This window comes from Delphinapterus leucas, chromosome 7 (assembly GCF_059928025.1).
Source record: "Delphinapterus leucas isolate spDelLeu-1000000601 "Yukka" chromosome 7, BTC_Dleu_Yukka2, whole genome shotgun sequence".
NCBI lineage: Eukaryota > Metazoa > Chordata > Mammalia > Artiodactyla > Monodontidae > Delphinapterus > Delphinapterus leucas.
In genome coordinates, this window is record NC_143135.1 from 38,540,863 (window position 1) to 38,568,106 (window position 27,244).

Consider the following 27,244-nt stretch of genomic DNA (forward strand, 5'->3'; position numbering starts at 1 on the left):
GTGGACCTGCCCACCAGAAAGACAAGATCCAGCCTCATCCACCAGAACACAGGCACCAGTACCCTCCACCAGGAAGCCTACACAACCCACTGAACCAACCTTAGCCACTGGGGACAGACACCAAAAACAATGGGAACTACGAACCTGCAGCCTGCAAAAAGGAGACTCCAAACACAGTAAGATAAGCAAAATGAGAAGACAGAAAAACACACAGCAGATGAAGGAGCAAGGTAAAAACCCACCAGACCTAACAAATGAAGAGGAAATAGGCAGTCTACCTGAAAAAGAATTCCGAATAATGATAGTAAAGATGATCCAAAATCTTGGAAATAGAATGGAGAAAATACAAGAAACGTTTAGCAAGAACCTAGAAGAACTAAAGAGCAAGCAAACAATGATGACCAACACAATAAATGAAATTAAAAATCCTCTAGAAGGGATCAATAGCAGAATAACTGAGGCAGAAGAACGGATAAGTGACCTGGAAAATAAAATAGTGGGAATAACTACTGCAGAGCAGAATAAAGAAAAAGGATGAAAAGAACTGAGGACAGTCTCAGAGACCCCTGGGACAACAGTAAATGCACCAACATTTGAATTATAGGGGTCCCAGAAGAAGAAGAGAAAAAGAGAGGGACTGAGAAAATATTTGAAGAGATTATAATTCCCTAATATGGGAAAGGAAATAGTTAATAGGAAATAGTTAATCAAGGAAAGGAAATAGTTAATCAAGTCCAGGAAGCACAGAGAGTCCCATACAGGATAAATCCAAGGGGAAACACGCCAAGACACATATTAATCAAACTATCAAAAATTAAGTACAAGGAAAAAAATATTAAAAGCAGCAGGGAAAAACAACAAATAACACACAAGGGAATCCCCATAAGGTTAACAGCTGATCTTTCAGCAGAAACTCTGCAAGCCAGAAGGGAGGGGCAGGACATATTTAAAGTGATGGAGGAGAAAAACCTACAACCAAGATTACGCTACCCAGCAAGGATCTCATTCAGATTTGATGGAGAAATTCAAACCTTTACAGACAAGCAAAAGCTAAGAGAATTCAGCACCACCAAACCAGCTTTACAACAAATGCTAAAGGAATTTCTCTAGGCAGGAAACACAAGAGAAGGAAAAGACCTACAATAACAAGCCCAAAACAATTAAGAAAGTGGGAATAGGAACATACATATCAATAATTACCTTAAAAGTAAAAGGATTAAATGCTCCAACCAAAAGACATAGACTGGCTGAATGGATACAAAAACAAGACCCATATATATGCTGTCTATAAGATACCCACTTAGGACCTAGGGACACACACAGACTGAAAAAGATATTCCATGCAAAAGGAAATCAAAAGAAAGCTGGAGAAGCAATTCTCATATAAGATAAAATAGACTTTAAAATAAAGACTATTACAAGAGACAAAGAAGGACACTACATAATGATCAAGGGATCGATCCAAGAAGATATAACAATTGTAAATATTTATGTACCCAACATAGGAGCACCTCAATACATAAGGCAAATGCTAACAGCCATAAAAGTGGAAGTCGACAGTAATACAATCATAGTAGGGGACTTTAACACACCACTTTCACCAATGGACAGATCATCCAAAATGAAAATAAATAAGGAAGCACAAGCTTGAAATGATACATTAAACAAGATAGACTTAATCGATATTTATAGGACATTCCATCCAAAAACATCAGAATACACTTTCTTATCAAGTGCTCATGGAACATTCTCCAGGATAGATCATATCTTGGGTCACAAATCAAGACTTGGTAAATTTAAGAAAATTGAAATTGTATCAAGTATCTTTTCCGACCACAATGCTATGAGACTAGATATCAATTACAGGAAAAGATCTGTAAAAAATACAAACACATGGAGGCTAAACAATACACTACTTAATAACTAAGAGATCACTGAAGAAATCAAAGAGGAAATCAAAAAATACCTACAGACAAATGACAATGAAAACACGATGATCCAAAACCTATGGGATGCAGCAAAAGCAGTTCTAAGAGGGAAGTTTATAGCAATACAAGTCTACCTCAAGAAACAAGAAATATCTCAAATAAACAATCTAACCTTACACCTAAAGGAACTAGAGAAAGAAGAACAAAAAAAAACCCCAAAGTTAGCAGAGGGAAAGAAATCATAAAGATTAGAGCAGAAATAAATGAAATAGAAACAAAGAAAACAATAGCAAAGATCAATAAAACTAAAAGCTGGTTCTTTGAGAATATAAACAAAATTGATAAACCATTAGCCAGACTCATCAAGAAAAAGAGGGAGAGGACACAAATCAATAAGATTAGAAATGAAAAAGGAGAAGTTACAACAGACACCACAGAAATACAAAGCATCCTAAGAGACTACTACAAGCAACTCTATGCCAACAAAATGGACAACCTGGAAGAAATGGACAAATTCTTAGAAAGGTATAACCTTCCAAGTCTGAACCAGGAAGAAACAGAAAATCTGAACAGACCAATCACAAGTAATGAAATTGAAACTGTGATTAAAAATCTTCCAACAAACAAAAGTCCAGGATCAGATGGCTTCACAGGTGAATTCTATGAAACATTTAGAGAAGAGCTAACACCCATCCTTCTCAAACTCTTCCAAAAAACTGCAGAGGAAGGAACACTCCCAAACTCAATCTACAAGGCCACCATCACCCTGACAACCAAAACCAGACAAAGATATTACAAAAAAAGAAAATTACAGACCAGTATCACTGATGAATATAGATGCAAAAATCCTCAACAAAAAATTAGCAAACAGAATCCAACAACACATTAAAAGGATCATACAACGTGATCAAGTGGGGTTTATCCCAGGGATGCAAGGATTCTTCAATATACACAAATCAATCAATGTGATAAAACATATTAACAAATTGAAGAATAAAAACCATATGATCATCTCAATAGATGCAGAAAAAGCTTTTGACAAAATTCAACACCCATTTATGATAAAAACTCGCTAGAAAGTGGGCATAGAGGGAGCCTACCTCAACATAATAATGGCCATAAATGACAGACCCACAGCAAACATCATTCTCAATGGTGTAAAGCTGAAAGCATTTCCTCTAAGATCAGGAAAAGACAAGGATGTCCACTCTCACCACTATTATTCAACATAGTTTTGGAAGTCCTAGCCACAGCAATCAGAGAAGGAAAAGAAATAAAAAGAATACAAATTGGAAAAGAAGACATAAAACTGTCACTGTTTGCAGATGACATGATACTATACATAGAGAATCCTAAAGGTGCCACCAGAAAACTACTAGAACTAATCAATGAATTTGGTAAAGTTGCAGGATACAAAATTAATGCATAGGAGTCTCTTGCATTCCTATACACTAATGATGAAAAATCTGAAAGAGAAATTAAGGAAACACTCCCATTTACCATTGCAACTAAAAGAATGAAATACCTAGGAATAAACCTACCTAAGCAGACAAAACACCTGTATGCAGAAAACTAGAAGACACCGATGAAAGAAATTAAAGATGATACAGATGGAGAGATATACCATGTTCTTGGATTGGAAGAATCAATATTGTGACAATGACTATACTACCCAAAGCAATCTACAGATTCAATGCAATCCCTATCAAATTACCAATAGCATTTTTTACAGAACTAGAGCAAAAAATCTTAAGATTTGTATGGAGACACAAAAGACCCCGAATAGCCAAAGCAGTCTTGAGGGAAAAAGACAGAGCTGGAGGAATCAGACTCCCTGACTTCAGACTATACTACAAAGCTACAGTAATCAAGACAATATGGTACTGACACAAAAATAGAAATGTAGATCAATGGCACAGGATAGAAAGCCCAGAGATAAACCCATGCACTTATGGCCAACTAATCTATGACAAAGGAGGCAAGGATATACAATGGAGAAAAGACAGTCTCTTCAATAAGTGGTGCTCAGAAAACTGGATAGCTACATGTAAAAGAATGAAATTAGAACATTCCCTAACACCATACACAAAAATAAACTCAAAATGGATTAAAGACCTAAATGTAAGACCGGACACTCTAAAGCTCTTAGAGGAAAACATCGGAAGAACACTCTTTGACATAAATCACAGCAAGATCTTTTTTGATCCACCTCCTAGAGTAATGGAAATAAAAACAAATGGGACTTAAGGAAATTTAGAAGCTTTTACAAAGCAAAGGAAACTACTAACAAGATGAAAAGACAACCCTCAGAATGGGAGAAAATATTTGCAAACGAATCAATGGACAAAGGATTAATCTCCAAAGTATATAAACAGCTCATGCAGCTCAATATTAAAAAACAAACAACCGAATCCAAAAATGGGCAGAACACCTAAATAGACATTTCTCCTAAGAAGACATACAGATGGCCAGGAAGCACATGAAAAGCTGCTCAACATCACTAATTATTCGAGAAATGCAAATCAAAACCACAATGAGGTATCACCTCACACCAGTTAGAATGGGCATTATCAGAAAATCTACAAACAACAAATGCTGGAGAGGGTGTGGAGAAAAGGGAACCCTCTTGTACTGTTGGTGGGAAAGTAAATTGATACAGCCACTATGGAGAACTGTATGGAGGTTCCTTAAAAAACTAAAAATAGAATTACCATATGACCCAGCAATCCCACTACTGGGCACATACCCAGAGAAAACCATAATTCAAAAAGACACATGCACCCCAATGTTCATTGCAGCACTATTTACAATAGCCAGGTCATGGAAGCAACCTAAATGCCCATCGACAGACGAATGGATAAAAAAGTTGTGGTACATATATACAATGGAATATTACTCAGCCATAAAAAGGAATGAAATTGGGTTATTTGTAGAGACATGGATGAATCTAGAGACTGTCATACCCAGTGAAGTAAGTCAAAAGAGAAAAACAAATATCGTATATTAACACATATATGTGGAACCTAGAAAAATGGTACAGATGAACCGGTTTGCAGGGCAGAAATTGAGACACAGATGTAGAGAAGAAACGTATGGACACCAAGGGGGGAAAGTGGCAGCGGGTAGGGGTGGGGGTGGGATGAATTGGGAGATTGGGATTGACATGTATACACTGATGTGTATAAAATGGATGACTAATAAGAACCTGCTATATAAAAATAAATAAATAAAATTGAAACAAAAAAAAAATTACAAGTGAGTGCACCCTTTGAGACAATAATTTCATTTTGGGGAACTTATTGTAAGGCTGTACTCCCCAATGTGTGAAATGACGATGGACAAAGGTATTCATTGCAACAATTTTTGTGCTAGCGAAGATTGAAAACAGATAAAATGTACATCATTAAATAAAGTTCAAACAAAACTTCCCTAGGAATGTGGAAGCTTTTATGTACTAAAACAGAAATATTTCCTAGATGGATTAGAAAAGGAAGAGACAAAACTGCATTGTTATCTGTTTTAAGTTTAAAAAAGAAACACAGGAGATATTTCACATTCCTATGTATTATCAACATAAAGAGTATCTCTGGAAGGATATACAATTAGCTAATAATAGTAGTTACCTATTGGGAGAGTGTGGGAATTGAACAGATAAGGGAGGGACAGAAAGATTTCCTCTGTACTTCAAAAAATTTTTCAAATCATGTGAATGTATTACATATTCAATAAAGTAAATATATAATCTCATTCCCAGAAAAAAATATATAACCCATGCCTAAGTCATAAATATATATGCCACCCCTAATAAAATGGAAAACATCTCAAATGTCAGTTTTTGTTTGAATTTTATAGTTGGAATTTTAGATGATTTTCACAGAGTTATGCATGTATTCATATGCACACATGTTCACACACACATGCATATATATATGTAGGTACTGAGAAGGAAGAAAAGCATCCTTTGACATCCGGGAACTGACCTGGTACTACCAGCTGGTAGTACTATTGGTACTACTACTACTGGTACTACTGCTATGAGCTGGCCTGACAGCTAGGTCTTAATGTTCTCCTGTTGAACATGAACTATTTCACAGACCATCAACATCAGACGAGACCACTCTGTGACCATGATACATCAACACAAAAACAAGACCACTTCATAATCGTGTCTGAACACAGACAAAACGTTAACAGTATGCAAGCCATAAAATGTCACACATCCGCCTACCCTGACTAATGTGAATGACGCTGCTTCAGCTTTGCTATAATCTGTCCTTCTAATAAATAAGATTTATTGAGATACTCAATGATAGAATTGTCCCCACTTTCTAACAGCCTGGGTGAACCCTGTCTTCTTTGTACCCTTCTCAAAATTATCCAACCAAAGCTCAGGTACTAAGTGAGTCCTTTCTAACACCCTCTTACTGAGATGCCCTGCAGTTCCCCATGGTATATGTTCTCTCCTGCTGCGAGTTATAAACCAAAATTGTTCAACTACAGGAGTGTTCTTGATAGTATTTGGCTGAAGAGCATTGACAAAATATATGAATAAAGATTAAATAATCTCCAGTTTAGCCTGGCATTTACACATTAGACTCTACTACAGGCAAACCTGGATTCAAACCTGTCACTAGCCCAGTCAGCCCCAAACCACCAGGGACAAGCATGCAGGTGACCAAGTCAGGTAAAATGACTCCTTACTATGAGGGAGACTGCACACCAAAGGAGCTATGGGGCAGGAAAATATAGAATTATTGTAGGATTTGAGGAAAGGGCAGAATTTTAGGTGTAACTGAGGGAAGCAGTGTTCTGATTAGGCTTAGAGTGAAACAGGGCTATTTGTAAATGGGTTAACATCAGTTTAGGACTGCTAATGGACCAAGGGTCCTGTTTCCTTGGATATTACAAAGTTAAGGTAGATATGGATTGTTGTGTCCAGAACTCATCTGAAACTCACCTAGGTTGAAAATCAAGGCAGTCTCTCTGTATCAAAGCGACGAAGAACCTCTAGGCAAAAGTAGGGTGTTTCTTTTTTCCTGGTATAATTTCAAACAACGACGTTTTGGATACTCTGTGATTTTAGAAAACAAGGTTTTTCAGTGAGTAAGAAAGCAGTGGTCCCGCTAGAAGGGGATCATTTGTAACACTTTATGGTTACTGTGTATCCTTAAGAGAAACAATAGTTCTTGCCAACTTTGCAGCTAGCTTTATCTGTGTCTGTCCCCCCAACCCCCAACTTGCCTGCCAGCTTGATGAATGGCAGGACAGTCTTCTACTTCCTCAGATTCCATCTGTGCCTCTTACTATGTACTTTCACCCAGGTAGCTTGACCTCTTATACTTCAGTTACCTCCCCTGTAAACTGGGGATACCTACCATATAGGGTTAATATTTAAATGAGACAATGTTTGTAAAGAGTCCAACATGTTACACGGATATAGTGCATACTCAAAAAAAAAAAAATCGTCTGACACCATAGAGATAAACTTTCTGGGTCAGATAAGTTGTTTCTCCTGGTCTAGGATATACAATGAAATCCTGTCTTATGAGAGTCTGTTAGATTTCATCCTGTTGTATGATACTCCATTTATTGAGTGCCTATACTGTTGGGGGCAATCAGGAGAGAAGCTTCATAACCCAAGGAGGAGTTCAGCCCTTTTTTAGAGCCAGCAATGCAGCCTGAAAGGTGAAGAGTTTAAGACTCAGGGAAATTATGGATGCAGGATTCTTTTTATTTTCTTCCAGTTTTACTGAGACATAATTGACATATAACATTGTATTCATTTTAAGTGTACAACATAAACATCAGTATTCTGATTAATAGCAGTTTAGCATACCCCTGAGGTCCAATAGCTACTAGAACTTACATGATGTGCTGTTGTAAGTTGTAATGATGTGTTGTTGAAAGAAAGAGAGAGAGAAGGAGGGAGGGAGGAAGGGAGGGAGGGAAGGAGGAGAAAGGAGGGAGGGAGACTATAAACACAAGCCCAGAGACGGATTTCCTTCATGATGTGCCAGAGGACAAAGCACTTCTGAGCTGTAAGGACTGATAAACATGTATTTGATCCTACCTGTAGCATTTCTGAACCACTTTATCTTGGACATCTTCTCAGACTTTTGATCTTTTTCTTTCTGTCCTGAACTGTACATAATTAAACCTGGATGTCTGGCCATCTAATCCTCTAATCCTAGCCACATTGAAGTGTAGCCAGTAAAGAGTACAAAATACATCATGACCATTTAGTATAAGAGTGTCAGTCTCTGAATATACATCCTTGAAGAAAGCTTGTCAAGAAAAAAAAAATCTTCTTTCAGCCTTAAAAATGTCATATCCTTTGACTTAGTAAAAATGTATCTGAAGGAAAGAATTCCAATTATGCAAAAGCTTTTATGACAAAATATTTACCAAAACATTATTTATAATGGTGGAAAATTGGTAACAATCTAAAGATACAACAGTAGAAGATCTATTAATTACGGTACTTCAACTGGATGGGCTACTATGCAGTCATTTTTTAAAATGATATTTCTGAATATAAGCCCCTAGAAAATGTTTCCATAAAATTTTTGTTTAAAATGCAGAAAATAGGTCTTCCTGGTGGCACAGTGGTTAAGAATCCACCTGCCAATGCAGGGGACACGGGTTCGAGCCCTGGTCCGGGAAGATTCTACATGCTGTGGAGCAACTAAGCCCGTGCGCCACAACTACTGAGCCTGTGCTCTAGAGCCCGCAAGCCACAACTACTGAGCCCGCGTGCCACAACTACTGAAGCCTGTGCACCTAGAGCCTGTGCTCCACAGCACAGAAGCCACTGCAATGAGAAGCCTGCGCACCGCAACGAAGAGCAGCCCCTGCTTGCCGCAACTAGAGAAAGTCCGTGCACAGCAACGAAGACCCAATGCGGCAAAAAATAAATAAATAAATCAATAAAAATTTAAAAAAATAATAAAATGCAGAAAACAAAATAGGATATACAATACAGTCCAACAACAACCAAATCTAGGCTTAAAAAAAAGATGAGAAGGAAATAGACAAAAATGTTAATAGGGGTTGTCTTCGGTTGTGGGAGTATGAGAGGGCTGAGATTACTGTCCCTCATTCTTTCCACATGTTGGTATTTTTGCAACTTTTTTTGTAATGAGCACACTATATTTTCCTCTTCATGTTTCTTCATCTGTTCTTATTATCCTTACATAATTCTTAGAGCCCTGAGCAATAGCACCCTCAAGGAGCTGTGCTGTGGAGGAGCGAGTACAATACTAAAGAAACAGAGACTAGAACTCACCATCCTAAGAACTCAGGTAGGATGCATCCAAAGCTAACTAATGTCAGACATTGTTTTTCATGTGAAATTTTAATTTACTTAGAATTTTTTAAAGTTACTGTAACTCCAACTTCCAGAGGGAGTTGGAAGGGAAGTCCCTAGACAACAACTATGTAGCAGGCTTATAAAACAACACAACTAGATTGGAGGTGTATGAGAACAGAGGGCTCCAGAAGGAGTATCTCTAGGAAAGCATGGAGACCATGCGTTGTCTGATATGTTTGACTCTATAGAAGCCTATAATAAGAAGCTGTTGGAGTATATGGGAAGAATTAGCAATAGATATATAGAAAATTGAGCAAATTAAAAGATGAGACAATTATTAAATCTGGAAGAAACAGAAATATATGTAAGAAAGGAAATAATTTATGTATGATATATGCTTCAATAGTAAATTATGCTTAGTCATATTGAATTAACTTAACTTGCTTATGTAATTATATTGAAAGGATGGGAGGAGTGGAAGAAGAGAGTGGTTGAAGAATGCTGAATCTCTGTCTGCCATAATTACAAAATAATAATGACTGAAACAGATAAATCGAGAAATAACAATCTTACCACACTATTTAGGACTATGGAGTGGAGGACCAGAAGAACAATTAAAATAGTTGGAAAAAAAAGCTGCTCTGAGGAGCAGGATTGGGGAGCAAAGAGGGATGGGGATAGGAATGGGGACATTATAACCCTTTTAGAATTTCATTATTTGACTTTTTAACCTCACGCAGCCATTTTTAAAAGGTTTTATTTTGATTTTTTAATTAACCACAAAACCATAATGAGATATTACCTCATACTCATTACGATGGCTGCTGTAAAATGAACAAAAACAAAATCAGAAAATAGCAAGTGTTGGGACTTTCCTGGTGGTGCAGTGGTTAAGACTCCATGCTCCCAATGCAGGGGGCCTGGATTCAATCCCTGGTCAGGGAACTAGATCCCACAGGCATGCTGAAACTAAGAGTTCACATGCCACAACTAAGGAGTCTGGGAGCCACAACTAAGGAGCCTGGGAGCCACAACTAAGGAGGCTGGGAGCCACAACTGAGACCTGATGCAACCAAATAAATAAATAAATAAAATAACAAGTGTTGATGAGGATGTGGAGAAATTGGAACCCTTGTGCACTGTTGGTAGGAATGTAAAATAGTGCAGCACTATGGAAAACAGTATGACAGTTCCTCCAAAAAATTAAAAATAGAACTACCATATGATCCAGCAATTCTACTTCTGGGTATATGCCCGAAAGAATTTAAAGCACAGTCTCAAAGAGATATTTGTATATGCATGTTCATAGCAGCAGTATTCACAATAGCCAAATGAGGGAAGCAACTCATGTGTCCATGAATAGATGAAGGGATAAACAAAATGTGCTACATACATACAATTGTATGTTATTCAGCCTTAAAAACAAAGGAATTCTGACACATGCTACAACATGGATGAACCTTGATGACATTATACTAAGTGAAATAAGCCAGTGACAAAACGATAAACACTTTTGTATGATTACACTTATATGAGGTTCCTAGAGTAATCAAATTCATAGAGATGGAAAGCAGAAAGGTGGTTGATAGCTGGAAGGAAAAGGAATGGGAAGTTGTTGTTTAATGAATATAGAGTTTCAGTTTTGCAAAAGGTGAAAAGAGTTCTGGAGGTTGGTTGCACAACAGTGTAAATATACTTAATGCCACTGACCTATATACTTAAAAATGGTTAAGATGGGGACTTCCCTGGTGGTGCAGTGGTTAAGAATCCACTGCCAATGTAGCCAAGACAATGAGAAGCCCGTGCACCGCAACGAAGAGTAGCCCCCGCTGGCCTCAACTAGAGAAAGCATGTGCACAGCAACGAAGACCCAACGCGGCCATAAATAAATAAATAGACACATTTATTTAAAAAATGGTTAAGATGGTAAATTTCATGTTATGTGTATTTTACTGCAATTAAAAAAAATTGTAAATTAACCAAAGTAGTTGGAATTCAGACTACATATGACTATGGTATGTGCTCTGCTATTATACTCTCTTGTGGAGTGTAATAATCTTTAGCTGAGCTCTGCAATGCAACTGCACATCTTAAGATATCAAGAAATAATAAACATAGCCCAAGAGAACATAATATATTTTTCCGTTTAAGATTAAGTGATGAATACGGCTTACAACACCTGACTAAATTTAGAATATAAAAGGAGGTAGTTTTGGTCATCCTAACTAATGCCTAGAAACTGGCTTGACATTAAGCCAAAATCAATGTCAAATTAATTGATGTATACATTCCATATTTATTCAGCAAGTGTTAATTGAGCACCGACTATGTGCCAGGCACTGTACTAGACAATGAAACTAACTTGTAATTCATGAGCCAACTTCAGAAAGAGAAAGGGATTAAGTCAGGAAGAGCAGAGTCTGAGCCCCTACTGGGTACCAAGCACTATGCCAGCTTTATGTTTTTTTAAAGACTTATTTATTATTTATTTTATTTTATTTTTGGCTGCATTGGGTCTTAGTTGCGGCATGTGGGATCTTTGTTGAGGCATGTGGGATCTTCGTTTTGGTGTGCGGGCTTCTCTCTAGTTGTGGCGTATGGGTTTTTCTCTCTCTAGTTGAGGCGCGCAAGCTCAGAAGTTGTGGCTCGCGGGTTTCTCTCTCTAGCTGAGGTGCGCGGCCTTAGTTGCCCTGCGGCATGCGGGGTCTTAGTTCCCTGACCAGGGATCGAACCCCGTCCCCTGCTTTGCATGGCGGATTCTTTACCACTGGACCACCAGGGAAGTCCCTATGCCAACTTTATACACATTATCTCCACTAAGCTGCACACGATGGTGTGTTTTTCATTAGCTGTCAAAATGTAAGCCAATCACTTTCATGAAATAAGCATCCTGAATGTCTATGATATTTTTTCCAGTCAACATAGAATGGATTTGTCTATTATTGAAGAATACATATGTAAGTATACCCCATCTTTCAAATCACATTTACTTTAAAACCTTTCTAGTTGACAATTTCTGCTTTAATAACTTTTCTTTGCAATTCCCACCCCCAGCTCCTCCTGAATTCCCATAGCCCGATGTTTATACTTTCTTTTTCACAATTTTCTGCTCTATAGTTTTGAGTCTCCTTTTCATATTCCCACTGGATTGCAGGGGTCTGGGTTGATGTGTTCACTACAAGTGTCTAATCTCACACAGACCAACTAACTGTTCCAGTTTGCCCCAGGACTGAACAGATTCTCGGGTTGTGATTCAGTTTTTTGGGGTTTTTTTTCTCATTTGTAATTTTAATCGAAAAATTGCTATTCATTTTTGAAAGTCTTTCCTTATAAGCACCAAATTTTAATATCTATGTCAATTTTGGGGGGAAAGAAACTCCATCAAGAACTTCCCTCCAGAAGAAAACAATGATGTTCATTCCTCCAAACAACCAAATTCAAAGTCTACCAAAACAGAAGCAAACAAACAAAAAGCCCACACAGAAAAACAAAGACAAAAATCACATTCTAGGGGTTCAGTGCATTTAGCAGCCTTCACTGTGCTGTCTAATCATTCTCCAGCTGACTTTCAAAAAAATAACAGCCTAGCTCATCAAAATATACACTTTCCATTTGATTTTTAAATTAAAAAAATAATTAAAAAAAGAAAACTTGAAGGGATTCACAATCAATTGTCTGACTCGTTTCGATGTCATGTACAGCCTACGAAGGTCAGGAAGGCTATTTGCAGCACACATGGTTAGGGGAAATTGATTTTCAAGGTTTAGCTTTCTTCCAAACAGTGTAAAATACCCACAACTCCAAGTATGAAGGGACACAGACAATCTCCTTTGAGAATTCCACAGAACAATACAGGCACCCGAGCTGTTCTTCATAGAGTGACAGGGCTTCCGTCAAATTGACACAGTTCCCCTGTGTAAAATATTTCCCATCCTGTTTCAATACTTTCATTGAGAGGTCAAGAATCAGTCTGAGATGCGCCTTCCCTCGTAGCGCAGTGGTTAAGGATCCGCCTGCCAATGCAGGGCACACAAGTTCGAGCCCTGGTCCTGGAGGATCCCACATTGCCACAGAACAACTAAGCCCATGCGCCACAGCTACTGAGCCTGCACTCTAGGGCCCGTGAGCCACAATTACTGAAGCCCGAGCACCTAGAGCCCAGTGATGCGCAACAAGAGAAGCCACTGCAATGAGAAGCCTGTACACAGCAGCAAAGAGTAGCCCCCACTCGCTGCAACTAGAGAAAGCCCACGCACAGCAACGAAGACCCAATGCAGCCATAAAGAAAGAAAGTTAGTCTGAGAAACTCCCATGTGGAATCTTCTTCCAGAGATGTGGATATTGGAACAGCTGTCAAATCATTATGTGATTCAGTTTTAAAACCGAGAAAGTACTTGGCAAACTCACTTTTAGCAGTTTAAGCCCCATGTTCTGGGAACCCCCCTGGTCCTGAGGTTGGGGTCATCCTAACTCTCAGCTTTCTCTTCTCATTGTCTGTCTTGATCTTGTGTGTGTGTGTTGATATATTTATATAAAGTCAAGCGCTCAGCAGAGCGGGAGAGAGCTGAGCTGCCAGATGTTCAGAGTGCTCGATTAAAGCAACAGGCTAAAATGAAAGTAAGAGTCAAGCCTTTCATCACTTACTGTGATAGTATAAGCAAGAGGCTAAAACAGAGAAAGTTTTGACTCCATCTGCTTGCATTTTCCCTCATGGAATATTGCAGATCAGGTGCATCAGCACAGATATGGGGATTATAGGAGGGCTAGGAGTGGTAAAGTACTGAGTCAGAGTGGAAAAGTACTAGTACTGAGTGAGAAGGGAGAAAGTGTCTTCATGGCCTCTCCCTCCCTCCTCTCCCACCAATAAGGAAGCCTAAGCAGAGGCCCCGAGGAAAGTCCTAATGAAAGAGACCTCCAAGTGAAGGCTCCTGGCCTAGAAATGCAGATATATAAGACCATGGGCGGTCAGAGTGTCCTGAGTCCTTCAGTAAAACTCCCTTCAGAGGCTGCAGCGTACTGCCTGTGCAATTCTAGTGGGGGCAGTATTCACCTGTGAGACTTGCCAAGTAAAGCCTTTGTAATTGCCTACACCTGGGCCTGAAAAATTACATGTAGGTTTTTGGCCAGGAGCTGGAATATATCTCTCTTCCTCTACAACCCAATAGAAAAATGGACAACGATTATGATCAAATGGTCCACACAGAAGAAGAAATGTTAAATGATTCTTAAATACATGGAATGATGTTCAATCTCACTTATAAGAGAAATGCAAATTAAACCTGCATGGAGATAACAATTTTTCACTTAACACACTGTGATCCTAAAGGAATGGGGAAACAGATACTCCTATTGTAGGAGGGCATATATACTGGTACTGCCTCTACAGAGAGCAATTTCACAACTTCAATCAAAATTACAGATTCAGGGACTCCCCTGGTTGTCCAGTGGTTAAGACTCCGTGCTCCCAATGCAGGAGGCCTGGGTTTGATCCCTGGTCAGGGAACTAGATCCCGCATGCTGCAACTGAAAGGTCCCGCACGCAGCAGCAAAGATCCTGAGTGCTGCAACTAAGATCCACCACAGCCAAATTAAAAAAAAAAAATACAGATTCAGGTATCTTTGACCAGTAAATACATTCTAGGAATTTATCCTGCATATAGGCCCACACCTGTGGGAAATGACAGATACACAAGTCTTTATTCCTTGCCATTCATTTTTTTTTCTTAATTTTAAAATATTTATTTATTTGACTGTGCCGGGTCTCAGTTGCGGCATGCGGGATCTTTAGTTGTGGCATGTGAACTCTTGGTTGTGGCATGTGGGGTCTAGTCCCTTGACCAGGGATCGAACCTGGGCCCCCTGCATTGGGAGTGCAGAGCCTCAGCCACTGGACCACCAGGGAAGTCCCCCATTCATTGCTTATAATAGCAAAAGATTGGAAACCAACTAACAGTTATGGACTGGTAAAACAAAAATACAATACATCCATACACAGAAATACTGTGCAGCCATTAAGAAGATATATCATTATGTTTTAAAAGCAAATGTGGGGCCTTCCTGGTGGTGCAGTGGTTAAGAATCTGCCTGCCAATGCAGGGGACATGGGTTCGAGCCCTGGTCTGGGAAGATCCCACCTGCCGCGGAGCAGCTATGCTCGTGCGCCACAACTACTGAAGCCCATGCGCCACAACTACTGAAGTCCACGCGCCTAGAGCCCGTGCTCCGCAACAAGAGAAGTCACCACAATGAGAAGCCCGTGCACTGCAACGAAGAGTAGCCCCTGCTCACCCCAACTAGAGAAAGCCCACGTGAAGCAACGAAGACCTAACACAGCCAAAATTAAAAAATAAAATAAAATAAAAAATAAAGTAAATGTGGAAAAATATGTACTGTATACACAGTTTGTGTGATAATATGGGGAAATAACATATATATTTTTGTTTCTGTATAGAAGGATACATAAGAAGCTAATAGCATTGGTTTTTAGGAAGAGAACTAGGTCTCTGGTAACAGTAAAGGAAAGACACATTTCGTTGTATACTATTTTACACCTTTGGAATCATTTTGAATGTAAATCAAAATTTAAACAACAACAACAAGCAAACAAACCAACCACAAAAACATGGGCTCTGGTATCAGACTGCCTGGGTTTAAACCTTTCTCCATCACTAACTGGTTATGTGACCTCAGGCAAATTACTTAACTTTATGTTTCTTTCCACATCTACAAAATGGGTATAATGATAGCACTGATTTCAGAGAGTTGTTGTGAGAATTAAAGGAGATCACGTGGGTCAAATATTTATTTATTTAAATTTATTTTATTTAGTATTTTTATTTTTGGTTGCATTGGATCTTTGTTGCTGTGCGCGGACTTTCTCTAGTTGTGGTGAAGGGGGGCCACTCTTCGTTGCGGTGCGCAGGCTTCTCATTGCTGTGTCTTCTCTTGTTGTGGAGCATGGGCTCTAGGAGGGCGGGCTTCAGTAGTTGTGGCACTTGGGCTCAGTAGTTGTGGCTCGCGGGCTCTAGAGCGCAGGCTCAGTAGTTATGGCACACGGGCTTAGTTCCTCCGCGGCAGGTGGAATCTTCCCGGACCAGGGCTTGAACCCGTGTCGCCTGCATTGGCAGGCGGATTCTTAACCACTGCGCCACCAGGAAAGCCCAAGGGTCAAATATTTAGATCAGTGGCAGAGACTGGAGCAAGACTTTCAGGTCTCAAATGCCAGCTCCACCCCTCCCAGGTTGTGTGACCTTGGGCAAATTATTCAACCTCACTTTTCCTCAGTTTCTTCATTTGGAAATGGGGAGAATAATCAGATTGTGTGAAGATTAAATTAGTTAATAGTTATAAAGTACTTACAACTGCATTTGGAATATATTAAGTGCTATATAAGTATTCGCTGAATATTAGATATTTATTTAACACAAATATTAGTTATTATGGTTAGCTATTATCCAACACTGTTGAAATAAACTCTACTTAGGTTACTTTTCAGAATTATCTTACCTACCCTCAACCTTGCTCCTCTCCTATCTGTAATTCTACAAATACACTGCATCTGTTATTTGCTCATATTATTCTCACAGTCTGGAATGCCAGTTCCAACCATGACTGACTGAAGAATGCTTAACTGTACTTCAAGATACAATTCAACGATCTCTTCCTCCCTGAAGGTGGCTGCTCTCTCCTATTAGCTGCCCCATCACAGATCTCTAGTCTGACCCTTCCCTACTCTCACTGCCTCTTGTCCTGCCTCAGACCAGCAGGCAGAGCAGGCAACAATTCGTGCTTGTGGGAATAAATGGGTAAATGGAATACTGACGTTTTCAAGGGAATCCAAAAACGTGTAAGTTTTCTGTTGTGACATGTATTAAGTTCATTTTTATGCCCTAAATTCTCAGACAGAGAGGAAAGAAAGAGCTGTTCACGGACACTTAATGGAATGTGGAAATAGAATACTTTGGAAATTAGAAGGGGTTTTTTTAGTGTTTTTTGGGGGAGGTGTGTTGTTTTGGTTTGGTTTTTGCCTTTAATTAACATGGACCTGGCTCCCCCTGCTGGATCTAGAGTAAAACGTGGGTGGACTTGGAGAGTATTATACTTAGTGAAATGTCAAAGACAAATACTATATGATATCACTTATATATGGAATCTAAAAAATAAAACAAACTAGTGAATATAGCAAAAAAGAAATAGACTCACAGATATAGAGAACAAACATGATTACTGTCAAGGAGTGGGAAGCGGGGAGGGGCAAGATAGGGGTAGGGGATTAAGAGATACAAACTACTATGTATAAAATAAATAAGCTACAGGGATTTCCCTGTTGGTTCAGTGCATAAGACTCCACGCTCCCAATACAGGAGGCCCGGGTTCGATCCCTGGTCGGGGAACTAGATCCCCCATGCATGCCGCAGCTAAAAGATCCCGCATGCTGCAACTAAAGATCCCACATGCCACAACTAAGACCAGCACAGCCTAAATAAATAAATAAATACTTTAAAAAAGCTACAGGGCTTCCCTGGTGGCACAGTGGTTGAGAGTCCGCCTGCCGATGCAGGGGACACGGGTTCGTGCCCCGGTCCGGGAAGATCCCACATGCCACGGAGCAGCTAGGCCCGTGAGCCATGGCTGCTGAGCCTGCATGTCCAGAGCCTAAAATAAGCTATAAGAGTGTATTGTACAGGGACTTCCCTGGTAGACTTCCCTGGTGGTGCAGTGGTTAAGAATACTCCTGCAAATGCAGGGGACACGGGTTCAAGCCCTAGTCCAGGAAGATCCCACATGCTGCGGAGCAACTAAACCCGTGCGCCACACTACTGAGCCTGTGCTCTAGAGCCCATGAGCCACAACTGCTGAAGCCCGTGTGCCTAGAGCCTGTGCTCTGCAACAAGAGAAGCCACCGCAATGAGAAGCCTGTGCACCGCAGTGAAGAGTAGCCCCCACTCGCTGCAACTAGAGAAAGCCTGTGCACAGCAATGAAGACCCAAGGCAGCCAAAAAAAAATAAAAAATTTATTTTAAAAAAACTGATTTGGGACCCTTCTCCTTTAAGAAAAAAAAAGAATACATTGTAGAGTACAGAGAATATAGCCAATATTTTATAATAGCTATAAATGAAGTATATAACATTTAAAAATTGTGAATCACTATGTTGTATACCTGAAACTTGTATAATATTGTACATCAACCATACTTAAATTTAAAAAATCAATTCATTTCTGTAAAGGCAGAGGAAACAAAACTCATAGCATATTTAAAATAGTATCGAGAGCTTTCATCAAGGCTCTTATTACAGATGGCATAGTTGTAGCTATGACATTCCAGCATCCCCGTAATGACTGGCTACATAACAATTACAGTTACCTCATGTATTTGGAGGGAGAGGTGTGGCTTTGAAATCTAAGCCCAGGACTGCAGGCCAGGAAGTCCTGAGTGTATATCCAACTTTGACAAGACCTGCAAAAATTGGTCTCTGGCAAGTAATTTAACTTGTTTTTTATGGCATAGTTAATTTTTATTTTACTGTCTGTGTGCCGGCACAAGAATGCTACTAGCATCTCATTGCCATTGAAGCACTTGAATGATATCAGTTGTCAACTGAATACCAAATGTCTCCTATGTGCGCAGCAACACTCAGGGCCCTGAGGAACCGAAGAGCAGTATAAGATCCTCCCCTCAAGGATCTGTGTGTCTTAAGGGAACGTGGAGGTTGTGTATGGTGCTTCGAATGGTGTCTGATATACAGTTTTAAGTCTTCAAAAAACATACATTCACTTCCTTCTTCCACCTTTGAACCTGGCTTCTGCCCAGGGCTAGAATCCCTGATTCCAGGCCTGATGGAACATTTTCTGTGATGGATTCTTCCCATCTAGATTGTCTAGATTGCCTAGATTGTCAGTGCCATGAGAATAGGGACCAGGTCTTATTCATGCTCCATCCCCAGTAACCAGGACCATGCCTGGCACATGAAATGTGCTCAGTACATTTTGTTGAGTGAACGATTTTCCAAGGAAACTCATTCTATTTTTGGCTTACCCTCATTGTTAAAGAAGTGAGCTGAAATCTACCTCCCTGTCACTTGCATTCACTGGTTCTTCTCTTCTCTAATCTAAATAGTTCTCAATAAATGTAAGCTCTCTTTCTACCTCCCCTGCATGCCCTTCTGTCATCATCGCCCTCATGAGTATCACAAGAGACTATTTAAACCCCTTGCTGAAATCTAGGTACTACTGACTGTACCTCCAGTGTTCCTCTAATCCATTAGCCAAATAATTAAAAACTCACAATGTAATTGAGGAAATCCATCCTGAAACATGAAACAAAGAGGAATCAAAGCCTTTAAATGTGGTGGGTGATCGTGGTCAGACAGGAGTAAATTCAGGAGTTCAGAAAAGGGAACTATCCTTAGGGTATAAAAGAGTGAGAAGAGATTTTCTGCAGCTTTGGGGCTGAAACGTTGATTCATTCATCTTAAGACCTAGATGAAGCAAATAACACAGTACTTCCCCTCACATGTTCACTCTCTAGTGGAGGAGACAGGTAACTATCAAGTGAATTAATAAAATGAACTTAAAAGATGGTGCTATGAAGAAAAAGGCAGGGTGCTGGGAGGGAGAATAATGAGGTGAGGTAGGTAGCGGACAAACATCAGCTTTAGAGAGAACGGGGGTCAGAAAGCCTCTCTGAGGAGCCATCAAGAAGGAGCTTGAAAAAAACAAAAAAAGGAGCTTGAGAAAAAGTAAGGGTGGGAGGGGTTTAAAGCATGAATTGGAGGACAGATGTTAGAATCAGTGAAGTACAAGGAAAGAAACAAACATGAACTCCAAGGTAAAACTTGTGTTTAAGCAAATATCTAGCTCAAAATCTTTTGTTTGTTATTCCAAATATTTGAGCATTACTTCATATAAAAACATACACACGCAAATACATTCTGAAACATGTAAATAGTTTATATGTTCCCAAAAGGATTCGAAGCACCTTATAGAAATATAACAGGAAATAATTCAGAAATTAGGATGAAGGTGAAAAGTAAAGACAGTGCTCCCTTCGGCAGCACATATACTAAAATTGGAACGATACTGAGAAGATTAGCATGGCCCCTGTGCAAGGATGACACGCAAATTCGTGAAACGTTCCATATTTTTAAGCAGCTGCATATCATAGAAAGATCAGCTCGGTGCTTTGTGTCCAGCTAGAGGGGTGGGATAGGGAGGGTTGAAGGGAGACGCAAGAGGGAGGGGATATGGGGATATATGTATACATATAGCTTATTCACTTTGTTATACAGCAGCAACTAATACAACAATGTAAAGCAATTATACTTCAATAAAGATGTTAAAAAAAATAAAAGTAAAGACAAACAGGAGAAGGAAAATGAAGTCAATTGTTAGGACTGACATACAAAAGTGCATATTATACAGTTCTAAACAGTAACTAGATCTGGGCTGTATATTTGATTCTGAGCTTCCAGGAACAGAGCAATAGGGAAATATGAACAATTATGAAATTCAGTGTGCCCATAATAAAAAAAACATGAAGTAGTTCTTAAGAGAAATATAGCTTCCTAGCTTCCTGGTATTAAGATCTGAGAGAAATACTCCTTCATCATGAGTCACTCTGTGACATACTGGTCAAAGTCCTCAACAATATCCCTGCAGTAAACACAACAGCAAGATTCCCAGGGCCATCTCTCAGAACTAGCTTCAATGCATAAAACCAAAGTGCAGCTCAGTAAAAGCAGTTCTATAAGGGACCAGAGGCAATCCAGCTACACAGCTTATACTAGCAGCTGTGAATCAGCGATAACAGAATGTCTAGAGAAATGGATGGATTACTTATCCTTCAGGTAATCCTCAATGAATATTACTTCTTTCACCTAAGCTTTTGATAAATAATGTGTAGGAGAGAACTGAAGTCATTTCTCTGGCAAGAGACTGGAGTGGAAATGATCTTGCTGCTCATTAGTAATTGTTTTGAAAATCAATGGCACTGAAGATAGGACTAACAATCTTTTAGAGAAGTAAGGGGTCTAACAGTGTGATAGCTTGAAAAAAGGCTATCCTACTGCCATTTGGAAGTGGACTTAAAACTTTCCTCAAAAAATAGATCTTGGGCTTCCCTGGTGGCGCAGTGGTTGAGAGTCCGCCTGCCGATGCAGGGAACACGGGTTCGTGCCCCGGTCCGGGAGGATCCCACATGCCGCGGAGCGGCTGGGCCCGTGAGCCATGGCCGCTGAGCCTGCGCGTCCGGAGCCTGTGCTCCGCAGCGGGAGAGGCCCCAACAGTGAGAGGCCCGCGTACCACAAAAAAAAAAAAAAAAAAAAAAAAAAATAGATCTTAACCCACATAATCACATGGACAGATAATGCCTCAGTCCCCAAAGTACTTCCACACACATGTGGTCAAGATCATTCTAGCTGGGCTTCCCTGGTGGCGCAGTGGTTGAGAGTCCGCCTGCCGATGCAGGGGACACGGGTTCGTGCCCCGGTCCGGGAAGATCCCACATGCCACGGAGCGGCTGGGCCCGTGAGCCATGGCTGCTGAGCCTGTGCGTCCGGAGCCTGTGCTCCGCAACGGGAGAGGCCACAACAGTGAGAGGCCCGCATACTGCAAAAAAAAAAAAAAAAAGATCATTCTAGCCTCTATTAGTCAAGAGAACTCAATAAATTAGTTAAAAATTTTTACTTTCCAGGTAACTGCATAGTGCATGTGCTGTATAAATTTTTTGTCAATAAATCAATTAAATGTTGGAGGACAGCGACCTAAAACAATATTTGAATATAAAAAGAGTTGATTTCAAGCCATACTTTCTGACGATAATTATATAGAAAGATTCAGAGCCTGCTTAGTGGTAATATCCTCAGCATAGAGGCAAATAATTATCTTTCCCTTCTTAAAAAAGAAAAGCCATGCACTAAGCTCATCTAAAAGTGCCTTTAGGGGGCTTCTCTGGTGGTCCAGTGGTTAAGACCTCATGCTTCCACTGCATGGGGCACGGGCTCCATCCCTGGTCAGGGAACTAAGATCCCACATGCCCTGCGACATGGCCGGAAATAAAAAATGGTTTTAGTTCTTTAAGGAGCACATTTTGAAAGAAAAAGGGGAAGCTTTCTGCTTGAACCAGTAGAGTTATCTGATCTGTTAGTTTGACCGAGACTGGCTAGCTGGTTGCCAAACTGGTTTTGTTTCCCTCTGGGCCCACAGTTCAACTAAATTTCCCAGCCTCCCTTGCAGTTAGGTGTAGGCAAGAGAATTCTGGCCAGTTGAATTGGATGTATTTCACCTTCAGGATGGTGCAAGAAACCTCAGAGTGACTTTGGGTGTAGTGTACCGAAGACGATAGACCTTTCCATCAGTCTGGGTCACTCAACACCCAAGCTCTTATTGGGCATATGTGTGAGAGAAATAACTTTATATTGCACTAAGCCACTGAGATATCAAAGTTTGTTGTTACAGCAGCTGGTGTACAGTCAATACAACATTTAGATCAAGTCAAGAATATGCTTCTACCTCTCTGTACCTCAGTTTCCTTAACTGTAAAATGTAGATTCTAACAGCACTTACCTCATAAATTTGCTCTAAGAATTAAATATGTTAATTCATGTTAATGCTTCCAACAGTGCCTAGCACATAGTAAACATTCAATTCATGTTAACTATTATGGTTATTACAATAGTACAAATCTTCCTAGTAGAATTAAGTTCCATATAACTCGGATTTCCTCTGACTATTCAGATTGTAGTAACAAGTGATATCACATTCATGTTACTGTCTGCACTGTGCTGATCTGTGCCCCAATCACCGCAGGATTTCAGTACATTTCTTGGTCACCTTGGGTTGTCCCATACATGCTCTGAAATTATTCTCTGATCTCCATTTTGTTGTCTGCTAACCACTTTTGAAGTTACTGGGAAGTAGGGGGTGGCAGAATGAGGAAGGCTTGCCGTCACGGTGTACTGCCTCTCATTTGTCCCAAAGCTATAAACCCTCAAAGTGCCAGAATAGACTCCCATCCATTTGTATCTGTTTTTTCTCAAATTTGCTTTAATTTTTAAACTTTGTGTAATAATATACTGCGTTTCAGGAAATGTTAGAAACACATTTAAGGAATTATTCTCAGATAACACAGAACAAGTTTTAATTCATTTGATTTTCCATTGTCAGTCAACAGGCTTATGGGAAGGGGCAAACAGTCCACACCACTGAATCCAGGAATTCTCAGTGAGGTGCCTGGGCCTCTTCTTAACCCACTTCTTGTCCATACAGCGGGTCACCACAGTTTACCCCAAAACTGCTCCTAGGTTTGGCTCACAGGGATTTTTAACCTGAGGCCAACAGACCTCCCTACCCAGCTAAAATAATCCCCAGGATATCCATGGACAGAACTCAGGAGGCCTGTGATCTTGGATGGGGGGAAAAAATTATATATATATATATATTTTACTAATCTCTAATAGAAATATAGCAATTCCTTCATTACTAATGTAGGCAACAAGTTATAGTAGTATTAGCTGTACCTGTGACTGTCACCAACAGATATACCAATAGATATTTCTATGTCACATTATAGCAGTTAAAAATATTTTGAAATAGCATTTATGCTCACACTACTATGAAATTATGGTAGTCACTAGATCTGCCAATGTCCTCCCTTTTGTCTTATTTCGTACATTAATAAGGATGTATATTACTATAGCAAATGCTGATTTAATATTCTGAGAACTATATTTTAATATAATTGGCTTCCAAATGTTTGTATGTAGAAACATTGTTCTGAGAAAGGAATCTATAGACTTTACCTGACTGCCAAAAGGGTCCATGGTACAAAAAAGAAAAACCTTGGGTTATTGGGTTTGACATTAACTCCACACCCCCATGTATTTTTCCTTACCCTCCTCCGTAGTCTTGAAGAGGACTATAGGGGTGACAAACGCTCAGACACGTTGAAATGCCATCCCCTAGGACAGCATAGTAGGTGATTAAGAGCTTGGGCACTGCAGTCAACTTGTCCTGCTCCACCACTTATTAACTGTGTGACCCAGGGCAAGTTACTTAACCTCTCTGTGCCTCATGTCTGTAAAATGGCAATTATAATTTTTCCTTCCTCATAGGGTTATTGTGAAGAATAAACAAGTTAATCCATTAAGTCTCTTAGGGTCTAGCACATAGTAAGCTCTCAGAAAATGTTAGCTGCTCTTTCAAGTGCCTGTCACAGCTGTTTCTTTATGATATTTATAGGGAAGGGAGAGGAAGAGAGAAAAGAGTAGGCTAGACATTCCTCTTGTGAGTCATAGCCTACACATATTATTTTTATTATGCACAAAGTTAATATCCTTTTTTAAAGCACGCATAGTTCTTCCTTGAAAAGTTTCCAATTTAATTTTATGTTTTATATAATAAGCCCCAACTGAATCTTTTTTAATGCTTCCGTAGCAGTACAAATGCTCCCTGCCTTTGGTTTACAAAAGCAGGGCTTACATTTAAATAATATTAGTCTTTCATAATTCACGCTCCTTTCTAAGCCCTTTAAGAGGTGAATCTTGGCTATGTCATTTTAACTGAAGGGGAGAAAATATTAAAAATAAATGAAAGTAGATTCATTCATTCATTCATTTAACAATTATTACGCTCCTGCTCTGTGCCAGGCACTGCTCTAAATGCTGAGGACTTAGTGATGAACAACACAAAGTCCCTGCTGCCACTGAGCTTACTTTCTAGTGTGGACAATGAACTAAAAGTATCAGGAGGTGATCAATGCTTCACAGAGCATTAAAATAAAGTGATGTTATATACATAAGGACTAGGTGGTTATTTTATATTGGGTAGTCAGGGAAGTTCTCCCCAAAGAGGCGACATTTAAGCAGAGATCTGAATAACAAAACAGAGCTAGCCAATAAGGAGGCAACATTCCACGCAAAGGGGAAGAGCTAGTGCAAATTCATTAGAGCAGGACTGAGCTTACCTGTTCTTATCTCTTTAGGAATGAAAAGAAGGCTTTGCTGGAACATAGTGTGCAAAGGGCGGAGCCATTCAGGAGAGTTAAACAGGGATGAGATATTGTGAGGTTTTGCAAGTAAAGGCAAGGTTTATTTTCAGTGCAATGGGAAGCTACTACAGAGTTTTAGTCAGAGGCGAGGTGACCTGATATACCATTTAAAAGCACTCTGAGATAGGGAAGGAGAGTTGAAAATAAATAAAGTCCACTTACTCATGGGGAATGAATTTAGTGGGGCAAGACTAGATATGGGAAGACTGGTTGGATGGTGGCTTAGACCAGGATTACAGCAGAGAGATGGCAAAGATGGTCAGTTTATGCGTTAGAGTATATTTTGGAGGTAAAGCCAGTAACACTTACTGATTGGGACATGAAGAAATGAGAGGAATCAAGGATAACTCCTGACCTTCTGGCCTATGTAACTGGGCTGATGGTGCCAATTATAGCCATGGATAAATCCTGGGGGAATGAGGGGATGAGGAAGTGGGAACAGATGGGAGATAATGAGTTGCAATTTCTCATTTAGTGCTCATCTTAATTTTGAGTTGCCTATCAAACATCCAAATGGAGATATCAAATATACAGTTACACAAGTTTTAAGTTCAGGGGAGAAGGCAGGGGCTGGAAATATAAGTTTAAGAATCATTGGCCTAGGAATGGTATTTAAAACCACGGGACTTGATGAGCTCACCTAGTTAGACAGTATAAACAAAGAAAAAAGAGTTGAAGCCTAGGTCTTGGGGGCACTCCTAACTTTGGAGGTCTGATAAAGGGGAAGGAGCTGATAAGAAACTAAGAAGTAAGCAGGAAGATAGAAGGAAAACAAGATGAACCTGGCATCATGGAAACTTTGAGAACAAAGTGCTTCCAGGAGGGAGTGATAACTAGTGTCAGAAAATGCTGAGTGGTCCAGAAGGGTGAGGACAGGGAATTGACCTGTGTCTTTGGCGAGATGTGAGTCAGTAGTGACTTGATAGGAGATGTTTCAGTATGTGGAGGGGGATGAAAGTCCAGGGGGATGAGAAAGTAGAGTTGGCAAATATGAGACAGTTCTTTTGAGGCACCAAAATCGGGCAGAAGCCGGAGGCGGTGTAAGATCAAGGGAGAGAGGGAAGTTATGTGTGTAAGGGGGTTAAATGAGGAGGGCTGGGTAGGGAAGCTGTGAGAAAGGAAAACATAGGTCTAAACTTTGGTTTCTGCCCTCAGGGAGTTTATGGTCTTATCTGGGAGAAGTTGAGGATAGCAGTAGCAAAAAATTTAGGCTTTGGATTAAATAAAACAGCATCTGTAATGCTGAGCACGATGCCTAACAGTAAGAACTCAATAAACGGAAGTTATAATTACAAAACAATTTGAAATCACTCTAAGATAGGCAGTAATTAAGGACTAAACTGAGTAAGTAATTGAATGTTAGGATTTTAGAAAATGGAGAGATTACTGTCAGCCACAGCGACCATACTTCCCAGTTAAAACTCAGGACCCATCATATGACAGTGGGTTAAAAAAAAATCTGTCAGTATATTTATGTGAACAAATTTGCAAAGGTCTAAGATTTAAAAAAACTTTCAGCCACCTACTTAAACAATTGCCTATATTGGAGATTAAGTTCCATGTATCCCCAAATACCCTGAGCCATTTTGAGGCCTCTGTACCTGTGCTCTTGCTTTTCCCTCTGCCTGAAACGCTATTCTCCACCTTTACATGACTAACTCCTACTCATTCTTCAGGGTTACTTCCTCTGGGAAGCCTCCCTTGCCCTGCCCTCCCCTCCAGCGGGGCTGGGAGCTCCTGTGTTGGGACCTTGTGCACAATTTTTTTTTTTTTTTTTGCGGTACGCGGGCCTCTCACTGCTGTGGCCTCTCCCGTTGCGGAGCACAGGCTCCTGACGCGCAGGCTCAGCGGCCATGGCTCACGGGCCCAGCCGCTCCGTGGCATGTGGGATCTTCCCAGACCGGGGCACGAACCCGTGTCCCCTGCATCGGCAGGCGGACTCTCAACCACTGCGCCACCAG

The 27,244-nt window shown here is 40.0% G+C and overlaps 1 non-coding gene across 1 annotated transcript; it reads left to right on the forward strand.

Annotated features, from left to right (window-relative positions):
* Positions 1-20,276: 20,276 nt before the first annotated feature.
* Positions 20,277-20,383, forward strand: LOC115803292 (U6 spliceosomal RNA). Its single transcript, XR_004023977.1, has one exon. It is a non-coding gene; the product is annotated as a U6 spliceosomal RNA (small nuclear RNA).
* The last annotated feature ends 6,861 nt before the right edge of the window (positions 20,384-27,244 follow it).